Source organism: Stomoxys calcitrans, chromosome 4 (assembly GCF_963082655.1).
Source record: "Stomoxys calcitrans chromosome 4, idStoCalc2.1, whole genome shotgun sequence".
Lineage (NCBI taxonomy): Eukaryota > Metazoa > Arthropoda > Insecta > Diptera > Muscidae > Stomoxys > Stomoxys calcitrans.
Window position 1 is genome coordinate 179254759 of NC_081555.1, and position 25212 is coordinate 179279970.

Genomic DNA, 25212 nt, shown 5'->3' on the forward strand with positions numbered 1-25212 from the left:
GTCTTACTTCAATGGATTTCATTTGTTTTTCAAACCTGCTATACGAATACACAGATTTGGTAGAGCTATTGGAGGAAGCATACTTGGTATAAGTAAAAATCTAAAAGATTTTGGAATATCGCATGAAGTCAATGAGAACGAAGATCTCACTATTAAATTGTTCAACAAGCACAATACCATTACTATAATTCCCCAATATTTAAGACCGGTTAGCTGGGATATTGATTTTAGGCGGTTAAAACAGATATTTCAAGATGTTGAAGTACCAAATGCTGTAATAATGGGAGATCTAAATGTTAGAATTGGAGAGCTGCGGCAGGATATAGGAGAATTTTACACTGAAAACTTTTATGCCGGTTATGAAGTCAGAAAATCGAAAGATAAGATTATAAATCAAAAAGGTAAACAATTTATACAATTCTGCAACGATTACAATATATTCGTATTAAATGGTGTAACCAAAGGCGACGAGGACGGAAAATGCACATATGTTAGCACAATGGGGGAATCGGTAAACGATATATGTGCTGTATCTAAAGAAACGTTGGATATTGTTAATGAATTTGTTGTCGATGATAAGGTGTGGTCCGATCATTTTCCTATAAACCTAAAACTGAATATGCAAATGGAAAAGGCAAAAAAGATGAACTTGCTACCAAAACTAATTTGGAAAGATAGTAGAAAAATTCAATACCAAAGTTCTCTAAATGAAAATTTTGATTGTAGCTTATCCACAAACGAAGAAATAGGTCTAACCGATGTCTGTAAATTAATCCAACTATCTTCTGTGCCATCGACTGAATTATACTCTTTTGAGCCGAAATGTAAGTGGTATAATAACAATTGCAACAAGGCAAGAATAAAAAGCTTTCAATTATTAAACGTGTACAGAAAAACAAAAGATTCAGAAGACCGAAAAAGATATCTGTCAGCGCAAAATCATTACAAGATAGTATGCAATAACAGTAGAGCCGATTATTATAATGAAATGGCAAGTAGATTAAATTATGTTACAAACTCAAAAGATTGGTGGAAAGTCGCCAGGGAAATACGTTGCCACTATAATCAAGCAGGATCTGCCCTTACATCAAATATTTTCAAACGCTATTTTGAAAATTTATTAAATTCAGTACAAAAAAATGCCGTTATATATTACGCACCAACATTTACGGAAGACTTGGATTTAGATGGACCAATAATGATGTCAGAGTTGAAAAAGATACTACAAAATGTGAAGATTAATAAGGCTCCTGGCGAAGACAGAGTGCCGTATGAATTCTTCGTTAATGGTACGGAACAGCTGCACAAACAACTGCTTAGAATATATAATAAAATATACACAGAAGGAACAGCTGATCCAACATTTACAAAAACGATCATTTATCCAATATATAAAAAAGGAGATAGCAATGATCCGTCAAATTATAGAGGCATATCCTTTATGAACTGTGTAGCCAAAATATTTATGGGAGTTCTGAACGAACGCTTGTATAATTGGGTTGAAAAATATGGGATTCTGACTGAGTTTCAAGCAGGATTCCGTAAGAAATATTCAACGGTTGACAACATATATAACCTTTCAACTGTCATTAGTCTAAAGCTGGGGGAAAAAAGAAAAGTTTATGCCTTCTTCGTAGATTTTAAAGCGGCGTTTGACAATATATCCAGGCAAGCACTAATCTACAAACTCTTTCAGTTGGGTGTGTCCCACAAAATGGTATCTATGATAGAATCAATCTATAATAAAACGCAATCGGCAGCTTGGGACGGTTATGAATTATCTGAATACTTTGATACTACTAAAGGAGTGAAACAAGGATGCTTACTGTCACCATTACTATTCTCTCTTTATATCAATGACCTGTATGAATACCTTGAAGGCGGAATTTTTGTCGAAAATTTGAACCTACGGCTCCTACTATACGCTGATGACATTGTGTTGCTAGCAGACGACGTCCATGTATTACAGAATATGATACACAACCTAGAAATATACTGTAATACCTGGAACCTGGAAGTGAACCTATCAAAATCGGAAATTATGGTTTTCAGGAATGGAGGCAGACTAGCCAAACACGAAAAATGGAAATTTAATGGAAACGTAATTAAAATTACAAATGAATATAAATATTTAGGGGTAATATTCACACCAAAGATGACATTTACTAAACATATCCAAAATCGGAACAACCAAGCAAAAATTGCAATAAACGCAACATGGAAAAACTTTGTAGGCAGAACAGACATAAATATGAACGCAAAATGGAAATTGTTTTTAGCGGTTTGCAGATCCATTCAAACCTACGCTGCCCAAGTTTGGGGGTTCTGTCATTTCGAAGAAGTTGACTCCTTGCAACGTTATTTCTTAAAAAGGATTTTAAAACTACCAGTTTGTACTCCAAACTACGTACTCATGCTAGAAACGGAGGTAGAGGATACACATATATATACCCTGGGACTGCACTTAAAATATATAGGAAAAACTCTGTTTCAGCATTCGGGCGCTAGATTGCCAAACCAGCTATCCAATATTGCATTACGCAGAAATGTCTTCTGGGTAAAAGAACTGAAATCCTTAGCTGCAAGTATGGATATTCAATGGCCTGAAGCATTTCCTGCATCAAGCCTATGGTATGACTTTACCAAGAAACTTATAAACAGCTTAAAACTGAACCTCTATCAAAATAGGATTCACAGAAAAACGGAAAGCCAACAAAGAATATATAAATACCTGGACCCGAACAAAGCCTATCTCTATCTTAATGAGCGATACACATCAGAAAATATTACTTGGATATTTAAAGCTCGCAGTGGAATGATATCCCTGGGTTACAATAACTTTGAAGAGAATGAGTCGGAAAAAATGTGTAAGCTTTGCAACCTAAGAGAAACAGAAACTTTGGACCATTTCCTTGGAATTTGTCCGGTTCTAAGAGAATTTAGATTGGCCGCCTTTAGTAAAGCATCATTGAGCTTCGTAGAAGTACTCCATATACTAGACGGAATTGAAGTGGGAAATTGGGATAAGCTAACAACTTATTTACGAATGGCTTATAATTATCGGCAACTTTTATTAAATGAATATCATTAATTAAAATTTAAAGTTTATGCGACAGACGTTATACACATAGTCGCTAATAAATATTACTTCTTTCTAAGAATAAATGTACATATTTAGAAAATTAATTTTAAGTAACATATCTGCTATGAATCAAAGATTTTATTCGAATAAAGAAGTCCTACTACTACTACTACTACTAAAAAAATATATGTTAGACCACTCAGTATCCGTGCCGAATTTGGGTGTTTAAGTTTTTGGATTGTGACGAAATGGGGTTTACATTTACACCCGAGGTGGTGGGTATCCAAAGTTCGGCCCGGCCGAACTTAATGCCTTTTTACTTGTTTTCTTTGGAATTTCAAACCAGGACCAACCCATGCGCCACTTAGAGAAAATCAGCAAATTTTTCTACCTCCACCTTCACTGCAGGTAGTCAACAAGTGCAGCGGGTAGGTCCTCGATTTCATTCTGCTTAAAAAGTGGATGCTATTGGAGACTGAGAGGATATCATCTGCGGGATTCATTTTTTCGGAGGGCGGATATTTGGTTTGAAAAGGCTGAGTCTTCGGTCTTACCAGCTAGTTCAAGGATGAAATCAGGCAAGGAAGACCATCAACATTCATACGTCAGTAAGACTGTCAGAGGTCTGTGCCATTACGGCCGCAAATGACATCTTGCGTTGGCACTTACCGCCTTTGAAGCACAGGATTCATATGGACAGTATGATGCTCCTCAAGACCTTGGGCTTGAGGACAGTAAGGTTGAAATTCTTGGTGGAGTTTAATGCTGGCAACATCTGTAAGGTACTATGTCATGTAAAACTTCTCTCTTGCATCGAACTCGAATCGAACTGCATTCATTGAATGTGAGAAGTTTGCCCCTGTTCCTTAGTGGAATTTTTATGGGCAAAATTTGCAATCTTGTATTTGAAATCCCTGAATAAGCTCAGGGCTCAAGACTTGTGTTCCCGGACACGATGGTATTCCGCGAAATCGTGTCCGGGAGGAATTTGCCAGGAAGGGCTTCTCCATTACAGGTCATACATACGTTCCCCTTGTTGAACGAAATGAACGTAGTGAAAGGGTGGCTAGTGCAGATGGGACTCTGCACATAGATTCCGAACTGTAAAGACTCTCTGGTATACCGTCGACCGATATAGGACGAAGTAACTGCTGGCCTATAATAATGGGAGACTGAGAACTAGTACGGGAGTTAGAAGCGGACAGTGTGCGGTAGGCCAATGACCACGTACTTGGGAATCACGCATAATGACAGTTGCGGAGGTAGGCGGCACTCAGATACAGGCAATTGGAAAGTAAATGCATTTTCACTAAAACTTAGAATGAACTTTAATCAAATATACTTTTTTCACTTTTTTTCTAAAGCAAGCTAAAAGTAACAGCTGATAACTGACAGAAGAAAGAATGCAATTACAGAGTCACAAGCTGTGAAAAAATTTGTCAACGCCGACTATATGAAAAATCCGCAATTACTTTTTGGGCAACCCAATAATTAAACGAATCGTACTGTACCCCAATGACCCTTTAGTTGTGTTCATATATTCCCGGTGCTTCTACTTGTCTTTTTGGGATTTTGAGGATAGGAAGTCTCATTCATTCACATTCTCGACATCCAAAAACCTCTCTTCTAGATCCTATATTATTCTGAATGATCTATACGTTCATTTAGCAAGTATTTTTATAACCTCCCATATCATAGGATGAGGGTAAACTAATTTCGTCATTGTGTTTGTAACTCCTCAAAATATTTGACTAAGACCCCATAAATTATATATATTCTTGTTCGTCGTGACATTTTAAGTCGATTTAGCCATGTCCGTCCTGTATGTCGAAAGCTCGCTTACATTCGAAGGAATAAAGCTGGCCGCTTCAAATGTAATGGGCTCTATCGGTCCATGCGCTGATATAGCTGCCATATAAACCGATCTTGGGTCTTGACTTTTTGAGCCACTAGAGGTCGCAATTCTTATCCGATTGGAATAAAATTTTGAACGACGTGTTTTGTGTGTGCCAAGTACGGTTTACGACTGTGCCAAGTACGGTTTAAATTAGTCCATAACCTGATATAGCTCGAAATATGCGTCTGAGATCCCATAAGGTATATATATTCTTGATCGTCTTGTCATTTTAAGTTGATCTTGCCATGTCCGTCCGTCTGTCCGTCCATCCGTCCGTCCGTCCGTCTGTCTGTAGAAACCACGCTAACTTTCGAAGGAGTAAAGCTGGCCGCTTGAAACTTTGCGCAAATACTTCCTATTAGCGTATGTCAGTTGAGATTGTAAATGGGTCCTATCGGTCCATGCCTGATATAGCTGCCATATAAACCGATCTTGGGTCTTGACTTTTTGAGCAACTAGAGGGCACACCTTTTTGTCCGATTTGGCTGAAGTTTTGCATGAGATGTTTCATTAAGACTTGCAACAACTGTGTTCATTATGGTTGCAATAGGTCCATAACCTGATATAGCTGCCATATAAACCGATCTAGGGTCTTGACTTCTTGAGCCACTAGAGGGCACAATTCTTATCCGACTTGGCTGAAATTTTATTTTATTATGATTTCCAATAACTGTGCCAAATATGTTTCAAATCGGTCAATAACCTGATATAGTTGCCATATAAACCGATCAGGGATCTTGACTTCTTGAGCCTCCAGAGGGCGTAATTATTATCCCATTTGGCCGTAGTTTAGTACAACGGCTTCTCCCATGACCTTCAACATACGTGTCCAATATGGTCTGAATCGGTCTATAGCCTGATATAGCTCCCATATAAACCGATCTCTTTATATTACTTCTTGAGAGCCAAAAGGGCACAATTCTTACTCGAATTGGCTGAAATTTTTGGCAATGACTTCTACTATGGTGTCTAACATGCAGTTCAGACCAGACCATAACTTGACATAGCTCCAATATTATAGCAATTCTTTCCTTTTATTCTTTGTCGACAAATGCGATCTATGGTGGAGGGTATATAAGATTCGGCCCTGCCGAACTTGGCACGCTTTTAGTTGTTTCCCATATACTTTTCGTTCAAAACCCATATTGCTCCCTTTGGTCAACATATTGTCTTCGTTATTTTATTTTTGCCATGTAGTCGTCTGGTCTTTAAACTGATACTAACCGCGCTTCATTTCATGATTTAAAAGAAAATGCGATTAAAGGCCTTGTGGTGCTACAAACTCAGAGATTAACTGTATTTTTGGCGACTTTGATACTAAAAAACCTTGGTTGCGTTGTTCCTGTTCACTTCTACAGTACAGTACATCTCAGATGGCATATAGCTGATAACAAGGAATAAATCAATAATCAAAGCTATTTTCCTAAGTAGCTAAGGCTTTTTAAGTCCTCAATGAACTAGTTCGTTTTTTAAGACACAAACTCTTCTGTACACTTTAAATCCATAGCCTGATACTTATTTGTGTCCTGTATACTTAAAAAAATCACTCTGTGTGGAGATTTGACTTTAATCTTTCAATGACCAATACCAGGACTGCTTGCACATGATGTCCTTCTCTTTCTTCTTGTCTTCCTTTACTTAGGCATAGGGTTTAAATGTGTATTGTTGTATTATACCGCCTATAATGCCCTACAATAACAGCAACAACAAGCAAATGAACATCAGAAGCATTTTTATTCATTTTAATGTCCAAGTTAAAAATCTGAAAAAAGGTACTTAAAAGCTAATGCCCTACGAAAGCTTATGCGAAATTTTACGAAAATTTATGATTTCTGTTCTGGTTCCTTTAATGGCATTTTATTCATTGAAAACTTTGCATTACTCGCAGCATATCGCAGTGGCTAACACTGCTTTTGCTTTAACTGCCGCTTTTTGATCAGTCGGGGAGATTCTAAAGCACTAGTCGACAAAAGGTTGTCGTAAAGAGTTGAAAAATCGAATTTTGAAAACCTGTAAATATGGAGCAGAAATTAAATGAGATTTAAATTCAAAGGACATGCAACCAAAGCCTATTCGAAACTTTTCTGAAAAATGAGAGAGCCGAACGGCTCTGTGAGTTTTTGAGGCCCATAGGAAGTTTGGAGTTTACTCAAAGATGTTTTACTGGACTATTGGAGGACTAGTGCTGACATTCTGACAAAAGACATTTTGTCAGAATGTTTTGTTAATAAAACTAAAATGAAAATATTTCTTTTTTTTTTCATCTTTTCATAGAAAGAAAATGAGCCCCTGGTAGTATGGTGGAAGACTGTGAATAAAAATAGCATTAACTTCAATACCGCAACCAGTCAACAAAATGGTGCTGAACATACACCATATTTGGGTTTATATTGGGAACTATGTTGTCAAGCTTGCGTTCAGACTGAGGGTGCCGGAAGACGTTCGATACTACCACAGTTCCATTTCGATACTACCACAGATCCATTGCCCGAAGACGTTCGATACTACCACAGTCCCATTTTACCCACACTATAGATGTAGAGAACACATTGAGGTACTTCTAAGACTAATGGGTCCGAGATCTATTCGAGGAAAGAACTTCAGAATACGCTTTCATGAAAGGCAGGGAGATGATTCAGTTAGAGGAAGGGATGAGAAACTACAGGAGTTCATTTGCGTAGGACCACTGATTGGCACACATCGCGTAGGCAATTAGATTGGAGTTTATCATATCGGGGGGATAATGGTCCTCATCATGCCTCAGAGTTTGAACACCTTACGCACACGTTCTTACTTTCTCACCTACACTTATTGTATTGCTAAGATATTACAAAGGGGCCTAACTGGTCGCCGAGTGAGCTCACCTACCTGAACGGAAATTAGGAATAGTGAAATTTTGATATACCCACCACCGAAGGATGGGAGTAGATTCACTTTGTCATTCGGTTTGCAAGACAACGAAATATCCATTTCCGACCCTATACTAAGAGGATCTAGCCATGTCCATCCGTCTGTCTGTTGAAATCACGCTACAGTCTTTAAAAATAGAGATATTGAGCTTTAACTTTCCACAGATTCTTTCTTTGTCCATAAGCAGGTTAAGTTCGAAAATCAGACTATATCTTGATATAGTCGTCATATAGACCTATCCGAAGTTTTAGGGTCTTAGGCCCATAAAAGCCACATTTATTATCCGATTATGCTGAAATTTGGGACAGTGAGTTGTGTTAGGCCCTTCGACATCTTCCTTCAATATGGCCTAGATCGATCTAGATTTGAATATAGATGCCATATAGACCGATCTCTCGATTTCAGGTCTTGGGCCCATAAAAGGCGCATTTATTATCCGATTTGGCCAACATTTGGGACAGTGGGTTGTGTTAGGCCCTTCGACAGCCTGCTTCAATTTGACTCAGTTCGGTCTGGATTTGGATATAGCTGCCATATAGACCCATCTCTCGATATAAGGTTTTGGGCCCATAACCTTATATCGCATTTATTGTCCGATGTCGCCGAAATTTGGGACAGTGAGTTTTGTTAGGCCCTTCGATATACTTCTTCAATTTGGTTCAAATCGGTCTGGATTTGGCGATACCTCCCATACGGACCGATCTCTCAATATTGTCAGATTTTGCCAAAATTTGGACATCCTTCTTTAATTTGGCCCAGATCGGTCCAGATTTAGATATAGCTGCTATATAGACCAATCTCTCGATTGAGGGTTTGGGGCCATAAAAGGCGCACTTATTGTCCGATTTCGCCGAAATTTGGGACAGCGAGATGTGCTAGGTTCTACGACATTTTTCTGCAACTTGGCCCAAATCGGTTCAGATTTGGATATAGCTGCCATATAGACTGATATCTTGGTTTAAAGACTTGGCCCCATAAAAGGCGATTTCACTGAAATTTGACACTGTGACTTATGTAAGGCTTTCCGACATCCGTGTCGTATATGGTTCAGATCGGTTTATTTTTAGATATAGCTACTAAAAAGATCAGTTTTTGTAAAACACATTTGAACAATGACTTGTGCTTGTTAGTATTTGGTTAAAATCGGAACATATTTCGATATAACTGCTATGGGGCATAAGGTATACATTCTTCACTGGATTTTGACGAAAGATGGTTTACATATATACCCGATGTGATGGGTATGCAAAGTTCTGCCCGGCCAAACTTAACGCCTTTTTACTTGTTATACCCTCCACCATAGGATCGGGTTATACTAATTTCGTCATTCTGTTTGTAACACCTCGAAATATGCGTCTAAGACCCCATAAAAAATATATTTTCTTGATCGTCGTGAAAGTTTAAGTAGAACTAACCATGTCCGTCCGTCCGTCTGTCTGTCGAATGCACGCTAACCTTTGAAGGAGTAGAGCTAGCCGCTTCAAATTTTGCATAAATACTTCTTATTAGTATAGGTCAGTTGGGATTATAAATGGGCCACATCGGTTTGTTTTGATATAGCTGCCATACAAACCGATCTTGGGTCTTGACTTCTTGAGCTTTTAGAGGGCGCAATTCTAGTTCGATTTGACTTTGACTTTTTTTTCGCACGTAGTGTTTTGATATCACTTCCAACAACTGTGCTAAGTAATGTCCACATCGGTCTATAACCTAATATAGCTGCCATATAAACCGATGTTGGGTCTTGACATCCTGAGCCACTAGAGGGCGCAATTCTTATCCGATTTGACTGAAATTTTTGCAAATAGTGTTTTCATATCATTTCCAACAAATATGCGAAGTATGGCTCTAATTGGTCCATAATCTTATATAGCTGCCATATAAACCGATTTTGGATATTGACTTCTTGAGCCTCTATAGAGCGCAATTCTCACCCGATTTGGCACAAATTTTGTACAATGGCTCTTCCCATGGCTTCCCACGCGTGCAATATGGTCAGAATCGATCTATAGCTTGATACAGCTCCCATATAAACCGATCTCCCGATTGAGCCCCGAATCGGATTATAACTTGATGTAGGTGCTCCTCCGTCCCTATTCTCTATACTTTGTTTGCCTAAAAACGGATACTGCGCAAAGAACTCGACATATGCGACCATGTTGGAGGGTATATAAGATTCGGCCCGGCCGAACTTAGCACGTTCTTACTTGTTAACCCTATTTTGGTACTTTAGCCCAATGAAACCCGCTCGATTGTAACACAGTGTATCTGTCCAATATAATTAATAAATTCGGGATAAAGTTAAGGGCAAATAAATTACCCACAAATTGTGGTAATCTAGTGTTGTTACTGCTGCCACCGCTATTTTCTGAACAATTGTTGTTGCCATGATTACTGCTGCCGGTCTCTGCTGTTGGTATTATGAAAAAGAGATTTATTATGGCGGTAGTGGTGTGAAGAACATCCGAGCCAACGAGCGAACATCCAAGCTACTGACCGACCGACCCTTATTGGAGAGTTTTTTAATTAAATTTTATGAACGAAAACCTACTTTGTCGAGCCTGCGAAAACGCACAAACGTGAATACTTTACCACAAATCTGTATCGGATTCGAAATGCCCGCAAAAAAAGAGACATTAATTTTTTAATGGCTTTTTTTCATGTAGCAGTTGCCGTAGCTGTTGCTAGAGCGGATTTGATTTTTTCTTGCGAAAAAAGCCCGCCAACTAAAAAGCCGTTAATGAAACTCACAATTTAAGATAAAAAAAAGTCATTGCGCAAAATATTCTATAAAACGCTTTTCGCCACATTTGTGGCAGGTGTGTGGATGACAGCTTTAAGTGAAATGGTGGGAATTTTTGCCAACGGTGCACAGTGATCCCATACCCAGGGGTATGGTTGGCATAATTTTAGCAAACACTGAGTTGCAGCATGCAGGAGACTACCATACCGGCTACAAAAAAAAGGTTGCAAGCAATCGATTAGGAGTTCTGAAATCAGTTTGGCCGTCTCTTGCTAGGCTTATTTTTTTCAATCATTCTGAATTGTTTTGGTACCACCGTACCAAATGAAATGGGAAGCTAAAAGAGCATATTGCCGTTATCGACAGCCAGCTTTGTTAACAATTTTATGGTCACTTCATAGATTTTTCATAGAATGACTTCAAAGATTAAACAAAAATTATTTTTAATTAGTTCGCAGAAACTAAGAAAATCGCTAATTAGAGAAGCCAGCCAGCCAGCCAGCGAGGCAGCCAGCGAGCCTCCTAAGCAAACAAAATTAAAATAATTCTGTTTTCATTTCTTCAGAGCTGGAGGCAATCGACCACGCTGAGCAAAGTACCCAAAAATTTCGCTTACTAAAGAATTCGGAAGTCGGAGTGAGTGGAAAGTTTGTGGGACCGTTCCACATTGGTGCTAATGTGGGAAAGCCATGGTTTTTTCTTGTCATCATTTCTGGCCAGAATTACGAGTACCATCGCCAACAAAGTAAAGTGACTTGGTTGGTGATGGTGGAAGTATTAAAACATCGTTTGTTATGACCTCCTTGATGGCGATAATTGTCTATGCAATTGCTGCTAATGAAGATTAAAGTAATTTCATGTTAATATACCATGGCGTATTAAAATAATTGGTGTTTGTTACAAACGCTTTTTTTTTGTTTGTTTATTTGCTTCTCATTTTCTGTTCTTTGCACTTTTGTCGATTTTGCCATTGTGATCATTTGCGAGAAAAGCAATAAAAATCATCATCATGTACTTAGTGACGGAGAAGATAGTTGCTTACACTTAGCAACACTGGTGAAAGTGAAAGACTGTAAATCCATAGGAAAGGAATAGGTCTGACAAGGAAAACATAGGTATATACCAGTGGTACTAAACACACACATTATTGTGCACCTGTGTTAGAGAGGCCACCACTTGTGTACATGATGTGGCCAATTCACTACAAGATTCGGTCGGATCAAAAAACTCTCCAAAATCCTTACTTCAGAAGTTTTCTTCAAAAAAAAAACGTTGTAAGCATTGCTTCTGAGGCCTTGAATGCAGCATAGAGTGAAATCTTGCCAATGAAGAGGTCGGAAGATATGCGGGACAAAAACCGTCTATTCCATACGTAGAAGTAAAAGTAGAATTCATCAGTTGTGAAAAACGAGTCACTTAACTGTTGATCTAAGAAAAACAATTAGAGCGCACAATAAGCCGATTACTAGCTTAGATGTATGTCCATTGTGGCGTAGGGCGGATTAATATCTGCACCCTCTTTTCAACCTAACCTAACCTATAGAGTTGAAGTAGCTTTTTTCACAGTATTCTCAAAACATAGAGAGAAAATTGTTCAGCATAATTGATAGTCAATTGGTATTGACTCTAAATCGTCTGGTGATATACTATTTAAGACATTATCAGACTATGCATCTCCTTGGCTGCACAAGCTTAAGTAAAGATGGGAGATTTGAGTGGCACTAAGACATTGTCATACTTATCTCTGTTATAACGATGGCAGGGCTTTAACTGGCGAACAGCAGCATATGATACTCAATAGTACATTGACTAATGTTCAATAGTGGCATGTCGGGAATGAACATAGACACATTGATAACGTCCACGGCAGGTCGAACAGTATGAAGACTTCATGTCATGGAGTTTGATACCTTTTACGAGAGTCATTTGCTTTGCAAAGATAGGTCGATAGGTGACCTATCTTTGCAAAGCAAAGAAAGTGAATTATGCGAACAATTTCCAATAAACAAAACAAGTAAAAAGGGGCTAAGTTCGGCCGGGCCGAACTTTGGATACCCATGACCTCGGGTATAAATGTAAACACCTTTCGTCATAGTCCGGTGAAAAATACATAATTTATGCCCCCATAGCAGCTATATCGAAGTATGGTTCGATTTGGACCAAATTAGGCGAGGACATTGAGTGGTTTAATAAGTACAAGTCATTGTTCAATTTTGTAGAACAAAATATTGGTCTTTTTGGTACGACACGGATGACAAAAAGCCTACCATAAGTCATTATCACAAATTTCGACGAAATCGTACAATAAAGGCGTCCTTTATGGGCCCAAGACCTCAAAACGAGAGACTGGTCTATATGGCAGCTTTATCCTAATATGGACCAATTTGGGCCAAATAGAAAAAACAACGTATTTGTCCTAATTTTAACGATTCGAGAAAAAGATTAGCAAACTTTATCTAAAGATAATCAATGTTCAACTTTATTACGAACCAGTAAGGAAAGGCAAAAGTCGGGTGAAGCCGACTATATAATACCCTACACCTACCCTACAATTATAAATTCGGGCAACATATAATTATATATGTATATATGAGAGCTATCTAAATCTGAACCTACTATTAATCGTTTAAAAATTTTAACTACGGCCATATATGTGCAAATCTGACGATAAATATGTATGGGTGCTACGTCCAAATCTGAACCGATTTTGATGAAATCTCGCACATATGTTAAGATCAGTAACAAAACAATCCGTGCCAAATTTTGTGCAGATCGGTTACAAATTGAGTTTATGACAGCCTTATAAGTGTAAATCGGGCGATACATATATATTGGAGCTATATCCAAATCTGAACCGATTTCGATGAGATCTAGCAGATGTGTTAAGATCAGTAGCAAAACAATATGTGCCAAATGTTATGCAGATCGGTTGAAAATTGTTGCTACTACGGCCATTTAAGTGCAAATCGGGCGATGCATATATATGGGAGCTATATCTTAGTCTGAACCGATTTTGATGATATTTTGCAAATATGTTGAAATCTGTAGCAAAACAGCTCGTGCCAAGTTTTGTCCAAATCGGTTGAAAATTTTAGCTACTGCGGTCATTTAAGTGCAAATCGGTCGATACATATTTATGGGAGCTATATCTATATCTGAACCAATTTTGATGAAATTTTAAGATCAGTAACAGAACAATTCATGAAAAATTTTGTGCAGATCGGTTGATAAGTGTACCTACTATGGCCATTTAAGTGCAAATCGGGCGATACATATGTATGGGAGCTATATCAAAATCTGAACCGATTTTTATGAAATTTTGCACATACATTGGGATTTCACAAAATCGACTTCACACCAAATTTGGTAAGGATCGGCTTCTACAGTTTTAATAGTTAAAATCGGATGAAATATATATATGGGAGCTTTATCTAAATCTGAACCGATTTTTATGAAATTGTGCACACATATGCAGACCTCAAATTAAATACCCAATGCCAAATTTTGTGAAGATCGGACGACAATTGTGGCTTCTACAGCCTTAAAAAGCAATATTGGGTGAAAGATATATATGGGAGCTATATCTAAATCTGAACCGATTTTTTTCAAAATCAACAGCTTTTGTCCTTTGGCCAAAAAAAGTGATACGACCTGCACTTTGATTACAAGAATACATGGACTCACAGACGGACATGGTTAAATCTAATCAGAAAGTGATTCTGAGTCGATCGGTATTATTATCAATGGGTCAAGCTCTTCTCCTTCTTAGCGTTGCAAACAAATGCACAAATCTATAATACCCTGTACCACAGTGGTAGTGCAGGGTATAACAAGTAAAAAGGCTATTAGTGAAAGGAAGTAAGAAGGAGGTCAGTATAGCTATTGGTATCATAACGGGACACATAGGACTAAGAGCTCACTTATCTAAAATCGGTGCGGCAAGTGATAGCATGTGTAGGGCATGTGGCGAAGATGATGAGACGTTGGAGCATTTCCTTTGTCATTGCCCGGCTTTCGCGTCTAAGAGATACCGGCATTTAGCCGATTTAGAGGAGTGGTATTGAAAACAATAAAGGATTTGGTAAGTAGCACGGAATTCATAACTTAAAATTTTTCTCTTTAGAGGTTACTTAATAGTTTTTAGAGCGCACAACAAATCGATTACTGGCTTAGGTGTATGTCCATAGTGGCATGGCAAATTAGCAAATTTTGCCCATGACCATTCCACTATGGAACAGGGGCAAACTTCTCACATATCAATGAGTGCAGTCCGATTCAAGTTAAAGATCAATGATAAGGGGCCTCCTTTTTATAGAAGAGTTCGAACAGCGTGTCGCAGTGCGACACCTCTTTAAAGAGAAGTTTTACATGGCATAGTACCTCACAAATGTTGCCAGCATTAGGAGGGGAAACCCACCTCCCATAGAGGCATGGGGCGGATTAATATCTACACCCTCTTTTCAAGCTAACCTAACTTAAGCTCATCCCATTGGTTAGTGGATGGGCATAACCTTTTCTGGCCATAAAAGCAGCAACGAATTTGCCTTCCAATTGATTGAATTCCTTGAATTCCTTTTCCTCCTGAAGAGAGAGTTACTCTTACTGTTAATCTGCCATTGAAATGTACAGCCTAGGTTCTAGAAGGATCTATACAATTTCCCTTAATGTGATTACTAGGAAAAACCATTGAATATCAACTAATCAATCACGATTTAGGAAAAATTCAACTTGGTACACGGCTACGGCATCAAAATGGAGATGACCAAATTAGGGAGGGCTACTTTCTGCCTCCAGAGATTTGCATTTAAGATTGTACATTGAAATTGCTTTTCAGCAATCGTTCCTTAGCGGTTTCTGTTTATTTACTGCCAGTATTAATTTTTCTCAAATTCGTCACAAGAAAAGAAAGTTTGAACACTATAACCGAAAAAAAAATACTACGTATCCATTTGTTACCATAGACGGTCTATAAAACAAATTGTTAATGTCTCTGCCACCACAACAGTTCAGTCCCCCCTTGGCAATTATTTCTTCTCAACCTGGAAGCTGCAACACGTAAATCTGTGTTCTTGTCACAGGAATGTATTTGCGTTTCATTTGTCATTTGGGGATTTCTGGCATCTTTTTTTGGTGTTTCTCTGCTTGATTATGGCCCTGCCCCACGGGCTGGCCGCGAAATTTCAAGTGGCTTTGCTAAATTGTTTTAGATTTCAGCTTAACACTTGTAACCAGCCGCCGCAGAAATATTTATTCTTAAAGAAGATTTCTCAGAAGAAGCCAAAGCGAACGCCAAAATTTCCTCTTGGCATGTTGATTTTTTGTTGCCTGCTAGTATTATTTAATTCTTTTCGGAGGGGGGGGTGAGGGATTGGAAATGGAGATGATTTGGGTTTTGTCGCCTTTCTGTTTCTGTGTTGTTTTTTCCCTCTCTTCTAAGGTTGGCCTTTTCTTTGTTTTGGCTGATTTGATTCATTAGAATTAATTCACAATGCTCCCGAGTCTTTTTACCTTCCCCCCTATGCGGTAATAACACAGTCTGGATAATTGGCGGTGGGCCGGACCAAGGCAGGCGAGACGAGCAGTACATTGGAACTCAGAACATTATCATCGTAGCATCATTGACCGCAACATCAACACCGCCACCAAAAAGCGTCGGCAACAACAACAACAATGGCCAGTAAATACACCATGGTTGGTTGTTAAAGAGTCGGTCAACAACTTCATATGACTAATTATAGATGATAGCGGATTTTCTAATCAAAAAATGTTCAAACCCTTAGTCTGAGTGTGCTGGCGTGCGTATACATGTGTGTGTGTGTGTGTGTGAATGGTCCATCTCTTGTTGTTACTGATGAAGCTGTTTGTTATTGTTGCTACTGCTGTTGGATGTTTAATTCTATAGTTAATTAAAAATGTTATGTTGTTGCGGTTGGCTTCTGAATTTAGCTAAACACATACACATATCAAAGTCAAAATCTCACAAACGATCACACACACATACACCAATACGCACAAGTACTGTCTCCCATGATTACTTCAATGGTGTGTACAATGGCAAAGATATTGGTTTGTTTGAATGTAGGTTGGCCCTCAGAGTTGCCAAGTATTATTTTGAAATATTATAAGTATTTATATATAAATCCAGCAAAACTGGGCATTCGATGGGCCTTCTTTTATAGTAAAAGGAACAAAAGTGGAGCCACAAAGCCTTGACACCCAAAATGGATTCATGCACTACTTCGAAACAGATTTCATTTGAGCCTTATATAGCAACGATCAGTAACTATGTCTGGTTAGAGGATATTTGGGGGCAAAGTTACTATTCAGACACTTAGTGCCGAAAGTGAATATCGTACTCTACTCTCAAACATATTTCTTTTGAGTTCCATGCAGCGTTATTCGGTCTGTGTATCCGTTTATGGTGGTCCTCCACCCGCATGGGCCCACATATATAGGAGTTCCGAGGTTTCGAAATTTGGGGTAAGGGGGAGGGTCCTCCACCCTCAGATATCAACCATGAAAATACACCATCTGTGAAAATTTCAAGAAAACCAGTTCAGCCGGTTCAGCAACAGTTTCAAATCGACTTTACGAAAATTCACGACTCACGAAAAACTCACCACTTTATCATCTGTTTTTAGAAATCGTACTTGTTGGCAACTCTGGTTGTCACACTTACTCTAATCCGTGCATCTACGAGTATTTGTGGATGTATTTTTTCGGTTGACCCCATGATATGGGGATATGAGGAGTAGATTATTTGCTGCTGTCGACAAAGTCACTGCTGCCGCCGCCGTGTTTTATGTCTAATGCCCTTTTATTAATTTTCTGCGGAATTCTATTTGAGAGCGGAAGCCATTAATTTCGTTACTCACTCACATTATGTACACGACCGGACGAGAAACAAAACAAACCTAATGCTCCACACTGTAAACACACACACACACACACACTCACATGGACACATTAAACACCAATATGTATTGCTTCATATAAAAATAAATACTTTAAAATTCTCTCTGACCATTCCCAGGCATGTAAAATACGATGGAGTGACTGACTACTTGCAGAATTTTGTTTTCTTCTTTTGACATGGCGGATATGGCATGTTTAAGTACTGGGCTCACTGTTGTGTGTGTGTGTGTGTGTTTGCGCAAGTATCTGTGTTCATACTGATGATTGCTCCCTTTTTATCCGGTCGATTTAGTTGAAAGCTACATCAATGATGGTCAATGTTTGTTCTTTGAGGGATTTGGGCCAAATTTCGCCTAGAGCAAATTTTCTTTATTTATCCCAAAAATACAAAAAATTTTCCAAAATGAAAAATCTACTCTACTGGTTAATGCCATTCATTTCATACCCAAATGGCCTATATTAGGGTTGGATACATTTGATCCATAGGTTCTTCCTGGAATCGCTGGCCTCCTTAGCGATACATCTCGGTCACGTAGTCCGGTCGTCACTTCGTATGCTAGTAACGGCACTTGCCAGCTAGTTGCCCAGTGTCCGATAGACCAAGATAGACATACCAAATTTCTTTTTCCAAATTTCTAGGAGCCGAACAAGGATAATCGTAAGACCTGTATACTTAGAAGCTATATCTGGTTATAAACTGATTTGCTCCTTACTTGGCACAGTTGTTGGAAGTGGTAACAGAACATTAACTGCAAAATTTTAGCCAAGATAAGATAAGAATTGCGGCCTCTAGAGGCTCAAGAAGTACAGACCCAAGATCGGTTTATATGACAGCTATATCAGTTTATGGACCGATTTGAACCATACTTGGCACAGTTGTTGGATGTCATAACAAAACACGTCGTGCAAAATTTCATTCCAATCGGATAAGAATTGCACACTCTAGAGGCTCAAGAAATCAAGACCCAAGATCCGTTTATATGGCAGCTATATCAGGTTATGCGCCGATTTGAACCGAAAATGGCACAGTTGTTGGATATCGAAACAAAACTCGTCGTGCAAAATTTTAGTCAAATCGGATAAGAATTGCGCCCTCTAGAGGCTCAAGAAGTCAAGACCCAAGATCGGTTTATATAGCAGCTATATCAAAACATGAACCGATATGGCCCATTTACAATACCTTCGGAAGTTAGCGTGCTTTCGACAGACAGACAGACGGACGGACGGACGGTCGGATGGACGGACGGACATGGCTAGATCGACATAAAATATTGCGACGATCAAGAATATATATACTTTATGGGGTCTCAGACGTATATTTCGAGTAGTTGCAAACAGAATGACGAAATTAGTATACCCCCCATCCTATGGTGGAGGGTATAAAATCGGTTTTAGGCAAGTTTTGTGGAATTTTTCTTAACCTCGGATATATATATATGTTAATGTCCTTTCGTCACAATCCTGTGAAAATTGGATGATTTTGCAACCAAATTCGGCACGGACATTTAGTGGTCTAATAAATATCGATTTATATTTTAAATTTTGTGGAACAAAATATGGCAGCCCTATCTAAATATAATTCGATCTAAACCAAATTTCAAACAAAACAACTAACTGTTTCAAATTTCCACGAAATATGATAAAAAAAAAGTAAAAAGGCGTTAAGTTCGGCCGGGCCGAACTTTGGATACCCACCACCTCGGGTATATATGTAAACCACATTTCATCAAAATCCTGTGAAAATTGCATACCTTATGTCCCATAGCAGTTATATCGAAATATGTTCCGATTTGGACCAAATTCTAATAAGTACGAATAAACCGATCTGAACCATATACGACACGGATGTCGAAGAGCCTAACATAAGTCAATGTGTCAAATTTCGGTGACATGGGATTATAAATGCTCCTTTTATGGGGCCAAGAATTTAAATCGAGATATCGTTCTTCATGGCAGCTATATCCAAATGTGGACCGATTTAAGCCATAATGCAGAAGTATGTCAAGGGGTTTAACGTAACTCACTGTCCCAAATTTCGGCGACATCGGACAATATATGAGCCTTTACTGGGCCTAAGACCCTAAATCGGAGGATCGGTCTATATGGCAGCTATATCCAACTCTGGACCGATATGGTTCAAATTGACGAAGGATGTCGAAGGGCCTAACACAACTCACTGTCCCGAATTTCAGCAAAATCGGTTAATAAATATGGCTTTTATGGGCCCAAAACTTTAAATCGAGAGATCGGTCTATATGACAGCTATATCCAAAATCTGGACCGATCTGGGCTAAATTGACGAGGAACGTCGAAGGGCCTAACACAACTCACTGTCCTGAATTTCAGCAAAATCGGATAATAAATGTGGCTTTTATGGGCCTAAGACCCAAAATCTGCGGATCGGTCTATATGGGGGCTATATCCAGATATAGTCCGATATATCCCATCTTCAAAACTAACCTGCTTATGGACAATAAAGGAATCTGCGCAAAGTTTTATCTCAATATCTTTATTTTTAAAGACTGTAGCGTGATTTCAACAGACATACGGACGGACATGTCCAGATCGTCTTAGATTTTTAGGCTGATCAAGAGTATATATATATAGGGTCGGAAATGGATATTTCGTTGTGTTGCAAACGGAATGACTAAATGAATCCTTTGGTGGTGGGTGTAAAAATTATTGTATATTGACATTTTGTCATTCATACCCATTGTACCATGATTTTCAGTCGTTGCAGAACTCCCCACTGAAGAAATTCCCTCTTTATATCTGTTGCCAATACAAACACAACTAAATAAAAGAAAGGCCGAAGACTTGCAGACATTTACCTTATTTTTGTAAAATATTGGATTTTAAATCTAATTTAACGTATGCCTTACAGATGTTATCAATTGTGGTTGGAGTTTCCTGGGGTAAAGTTTTTCTTGCCGTTTGGGGTCTGCTTGGCAGGACATTCTAAAAACAGTTGCATATTTGACCTCAAAAGGACATTAATTTAGTTAAAGGATCGTCACAAGTTGGGGTACACGTCTATGGGGGGACAGTGAAACATGGCTGATAAGTAACCGATTTTTGGAAGTAGGCTTCAACATTTTCATTCACGAAGAACTCGTTAGAGAGAAGGAGGTTATATGGAGGTTCCCCTGTAAAAGTCCTAAATTGACCCTATATTCCTGGCCACATGTTCACGTTAATGTCACTGCTCGGTGTGTTTGTTCACTTCGTTGGCCAATTGTTGTCGTTGCTGCTGTTGTAATTGTTACACACATTTAAGTTCATTTGCCATCGTTGGTTTTCCTTTATGAAGATTTGTTGGGCACTTGGCTGGAATTCTTCCGGCTCTCGAGCTCTGTATGCTGGCTTTCAACCGTTTTTATGGATTCGCTGTCATTATTCGCCTATTGTTGGCCCGGCCAGGCCAAAGCCTGACGGCTCAGGTGGTTGGGAGGCCATATTGGACATTGGACGCCACACACATATTGAAAAGACTACATAAATTAAAATGTAGTTGTTAACCTGAACAAATTTATTATTTTGTACAACTTTTGAAATGGATTACAATCGGTACAGGAGGCCGACGACCCACTGCTGTGCGTTGTGCCCATTCATTCATTACATCAAAAAAACAAAATTGTACTCAGCTACATGACTTTGCCTCCACTCACCTAGGTTTTTGTGAGGGTGATCTGAGTGAAAGAGTTTGTGTTTTTTTGTAAGCTGCCACAAATGAATTTTTCAAAAAAAGGGGGCAAGTTAAAAAAATGTTAAACTATTACTCAACTTTACACTTAGACAGTGGCACAATTCGCAGCAACATGTGCTTGGGAATTTTCCAACAAAGTTTTGAATGGATTTCAAAATATTTGCAGTTGTCATCGTTGGCGACCTTGGCGGACAGGGCATTAATTACTATGATGTTCAAGGTCCAACTACTTCCCTGAAGAGTTTGAGATTTCATATAGCGCACATTAATTTAAACAAATCCTAATTTCCTGCTGAAAATTACAAAAGTGTTTCAAGCTTATTATCATTTGTAACTGTTTGTTCCAAGGTGAAAAAATGTTCATAGCACAGTTCTCTTACAGACTAAATTCGTAGATTCGCTTGTATGAGGTCTGAAACTTGATCTTTTGGGCCAAACACCCAAATCTTGCTCGAACTTATATTGACCAACAATGTACAACAAATTCCATGTGAAAATTATTCTCCGAATCCAATACCATGGTCCACACTTCATTCCTTTCATTAGTGCCCCAATTACAAGTTCTTCTTCAACTGCTGCGGTGAAGATGTTTTCAATTCGTTCTGAAGATTTCTGGTATTCTAACCACTGTCCACTTAAAATGTCCACCGACACAAATTTCCATATTAGGTGGGTGACTCTGTGCAGGCAGGCCAGCAGCAGGCAAAAGTCCAAGTGAAACTTTGAGTGGTAGAGAAAAATGGTTCAGGTGGTCTATTTGAATGTCTGTCTCCTACGTACAAATTAAGATGACCCAAGTGTCAACTTCATATACGGACAGTTAAACTTGTTGCATCCTGAGAGATGCCATAGGATGCGCGCGTGTGTGTGAGTGTAACCAAAAAGGGGTCCTTTCCGTTTTCTTTTTTCTCTGGCCTGGCCAAAGGCACACTCAAAGAAAAAAGTCTGCTGAAACCCTGTCTGCAGTTTGTGAGCCTCACTGGTTGTTTTTGATTACATATGGATTTTTCATAAAATATCGTAATAACCTACAAAGATAGTAGGCACAATAGTGTGTGCTTTAGCATAACAATAAAATGGACGAGTGATATTTCACCACCTTTCGAAATAAATACCTTGCATACTTACTTACTTGGCTATGACAGAATATTTGTTCCACTAACCGAACGTAGAATAGCGTTCCAAGCACCTCGATCTTCTGCGCTCATTCTAATATCTTTGACACCAAGTTTCGAGGTGTCTCCCACCACTTGATATTTCCATCGGGCTTTTGGTCTTCCCGGTTTGCGTGTACCACCGAGTTTGCCTTCAAAAGACTTCTTTGCTGGAGCTTCTTCATCCATTCTGACAACATGACCTAGCCAACGCTGCCGTTGTATTTTGATGCTCATACAGCTCTTGGCTCATACGTAGCCTATATTCCCATTAACGCAAACTGGTCCATATATGTTACGAAGAATCTTTCTCTCAAATACTCCAAGCACTGCCTCATCTGCTCTCACAAGTACCCATGCTTCAGAACCATACAACAGCACGGGTAGTATCAGTGTCTTGTATAGTGTAATCTTTATATAGTGCAATCTTGTTTCTAAACTGCTTATTTAGTCCAAAGTAGCATCTGGTTGCCAGTACTATTCTTCGCTTAATCTCAAAACTAGAGTCATTTGTTTCGGTTACGGCGATGCCGAGGTAGATAAATTTAATGACCGTCTCAAAGTTGTGGTTCCCAACTTTCTCCATTTTCTTTATCAGCTCAACAAGGCTTTATGCGAGTTGAAACCATTCATTTCGGCTTATCGCTATTTACTGCCAGACCCATTTTCACTGACTTTCTTTCGATTCTTTCAAAGGCTGCAGTTACTACTTCCGGTGACCGACCTATGATATCGATGTCGTCATTATAGGCGAGTAGCATGTGCTCTCTTGTGATTTGTGTGCCATATCTATTCACATCTGCATCTCGTATAATCTTATCCAGCAGGATATTAAAGAGATCACACGATTGGCTGTCTCCTTGTCAGAAACCTCGTTTGGTATTAAATGGTTCGGAGAGATTCTTTCCTATTCTTACAGAGGAACACATATCAGCAAGTGTCATCCTGCAGAGTCTTATTATACTAGCGATGCCAAACTCAGACATGGCTTGAAATATCTTCGAATGTAAAGGAGTATCGAAGGCGGCTTTGTAATCAACAAAGAGATGGTAGGTGTTGATTTGTCCATCTCGGGTCTTTTCCAGGATTTGGCGCAGTGTGAATATCTGGTACAGGGTGGATTTACCAGGTCTAAAGCATCAATGCGGCTTCAGACCTGTAAATCCGCCCTGGACCAGATATTCATACTGAGCCAAATCCTGGAAAAGACCCGAGAAGGACAAATCGTTCTTCTAGCCAGATTGCGCAGATAAGCTGATGCATATGCCTTATCAGCGTAACGCCTCGGATCTTAATTAGTTCAGCGGGTAACCCGTCGGCTCCTGCTGTCTTGTTGTTCTTTAGTCGGGTTACTGCTACTTCGACCTCATTCTGACTAGGAGGTAAACATTCTATACCATCATCAGGTATGGGTTCTGCGGTATCCACTTCGCCGCCAACGTCGGACACTAGCAGTTGGGTAAAATTTTCTTTCCATATCCTCAGCATGTTGTCTGTGTCAGTTACCAGATTTCCTTCTTTGTCTCTGCAAGAGGATGTGCCTGCACCAAAGCCATTCTCCTCTCTCCTTTTCTACCGATACCTCTCCTTCACCTATCGCGTTGCTACTGATTGTAGGGTTGCTCTAAATGCCGCATTCTTGGCTTCAGTAGCATCTCGACACTCTTGGTCGTACCATGGGTTTCTTGGAGGAGGCTTCCGGTACCCAAGCACAGGTTTCGCGGCATTTTCCATGGAGTGGGCAATAGTTTGCCACTGCGCCATTATATCATCGCAACAAGGAGTGCTTTCATCAAACAGTTGGGTCAGTCGAGTGGAATATGACGCTGCCATTTGTTGTGTTTGCAGCTTTTCAAAGTCCAGCTTCCGTGCAGTGTCAGATCGTACTTTTCTCGCCATGTTCAAATGGGTGCGAACCTTTGCTGCAACAAGGTAAAGATCCGAATCTATATTCGCTCCAGGTATCGGTCTTACATCTAATACGTTGAATGAATGCCTTCCATCTATCACAACGTGATCAATTTGGTTTCTCGTGTTTTGATCGGGTGACAGCCATGTGGATTTGTGAATATTTTTCTGTTGAAATCTGACTAACTACCATGGTTTTTGCCGCGGCGAAATCTATCAGCCTCAACCCATCTCGTGGAGGCTAAACTTTCCGACTGTTGGACCAAAAATGTCTTCCCTCCCTATCTTCGCATTAAAATCTCCCAGAACGATTTTAATATCATGGGCGGGGCAGCGGCCATATTCTCCCTCTAGGCGCTCGTAGAAAGCATCCTGGGTCTGCTCGTCTTTGTCTTCCTTCGAGGCATGGGCTCAAAAAAGGCTGATGTTGAAGAATTCGGCTTTTATGCGGGTTGTGGCAAGCCTCTCATCCACCGGAGTAAAGCTGAAGACAAGGTGTTTCATTCTCCGACTAACCACAAATCCACAGCCAATTTCATGCCTCGTGTTATGGCAGCTATAGTGTAGTTCGTCACCGTTTGGTGTTGTAGTGGCGCCATTCCCAGTCCATCGCACTTCCTGTAAGGCGGTTATATCTGTCTTGTACTTCTCTAATACATCCGCCAGCGCGTATACTGCACCTTCTCTATAAAGAGTGCAGACATTCCATGTGCAGATCTGCAAATCATGGTCCTTTTTTCGTTTGCATGGGTAGTCAACGTTGGGGGGGTCCGTTTTTACTGGTTTGTTTCTCATAGTAGTTCTCAGTTTTCCGGGGGCGGGTTATTGGCCCAGCGCCCCAACCGCATGGATTTTGTGGGATTGCACATGTATCCCTCGTTGTGGCGAGCCCCTTGC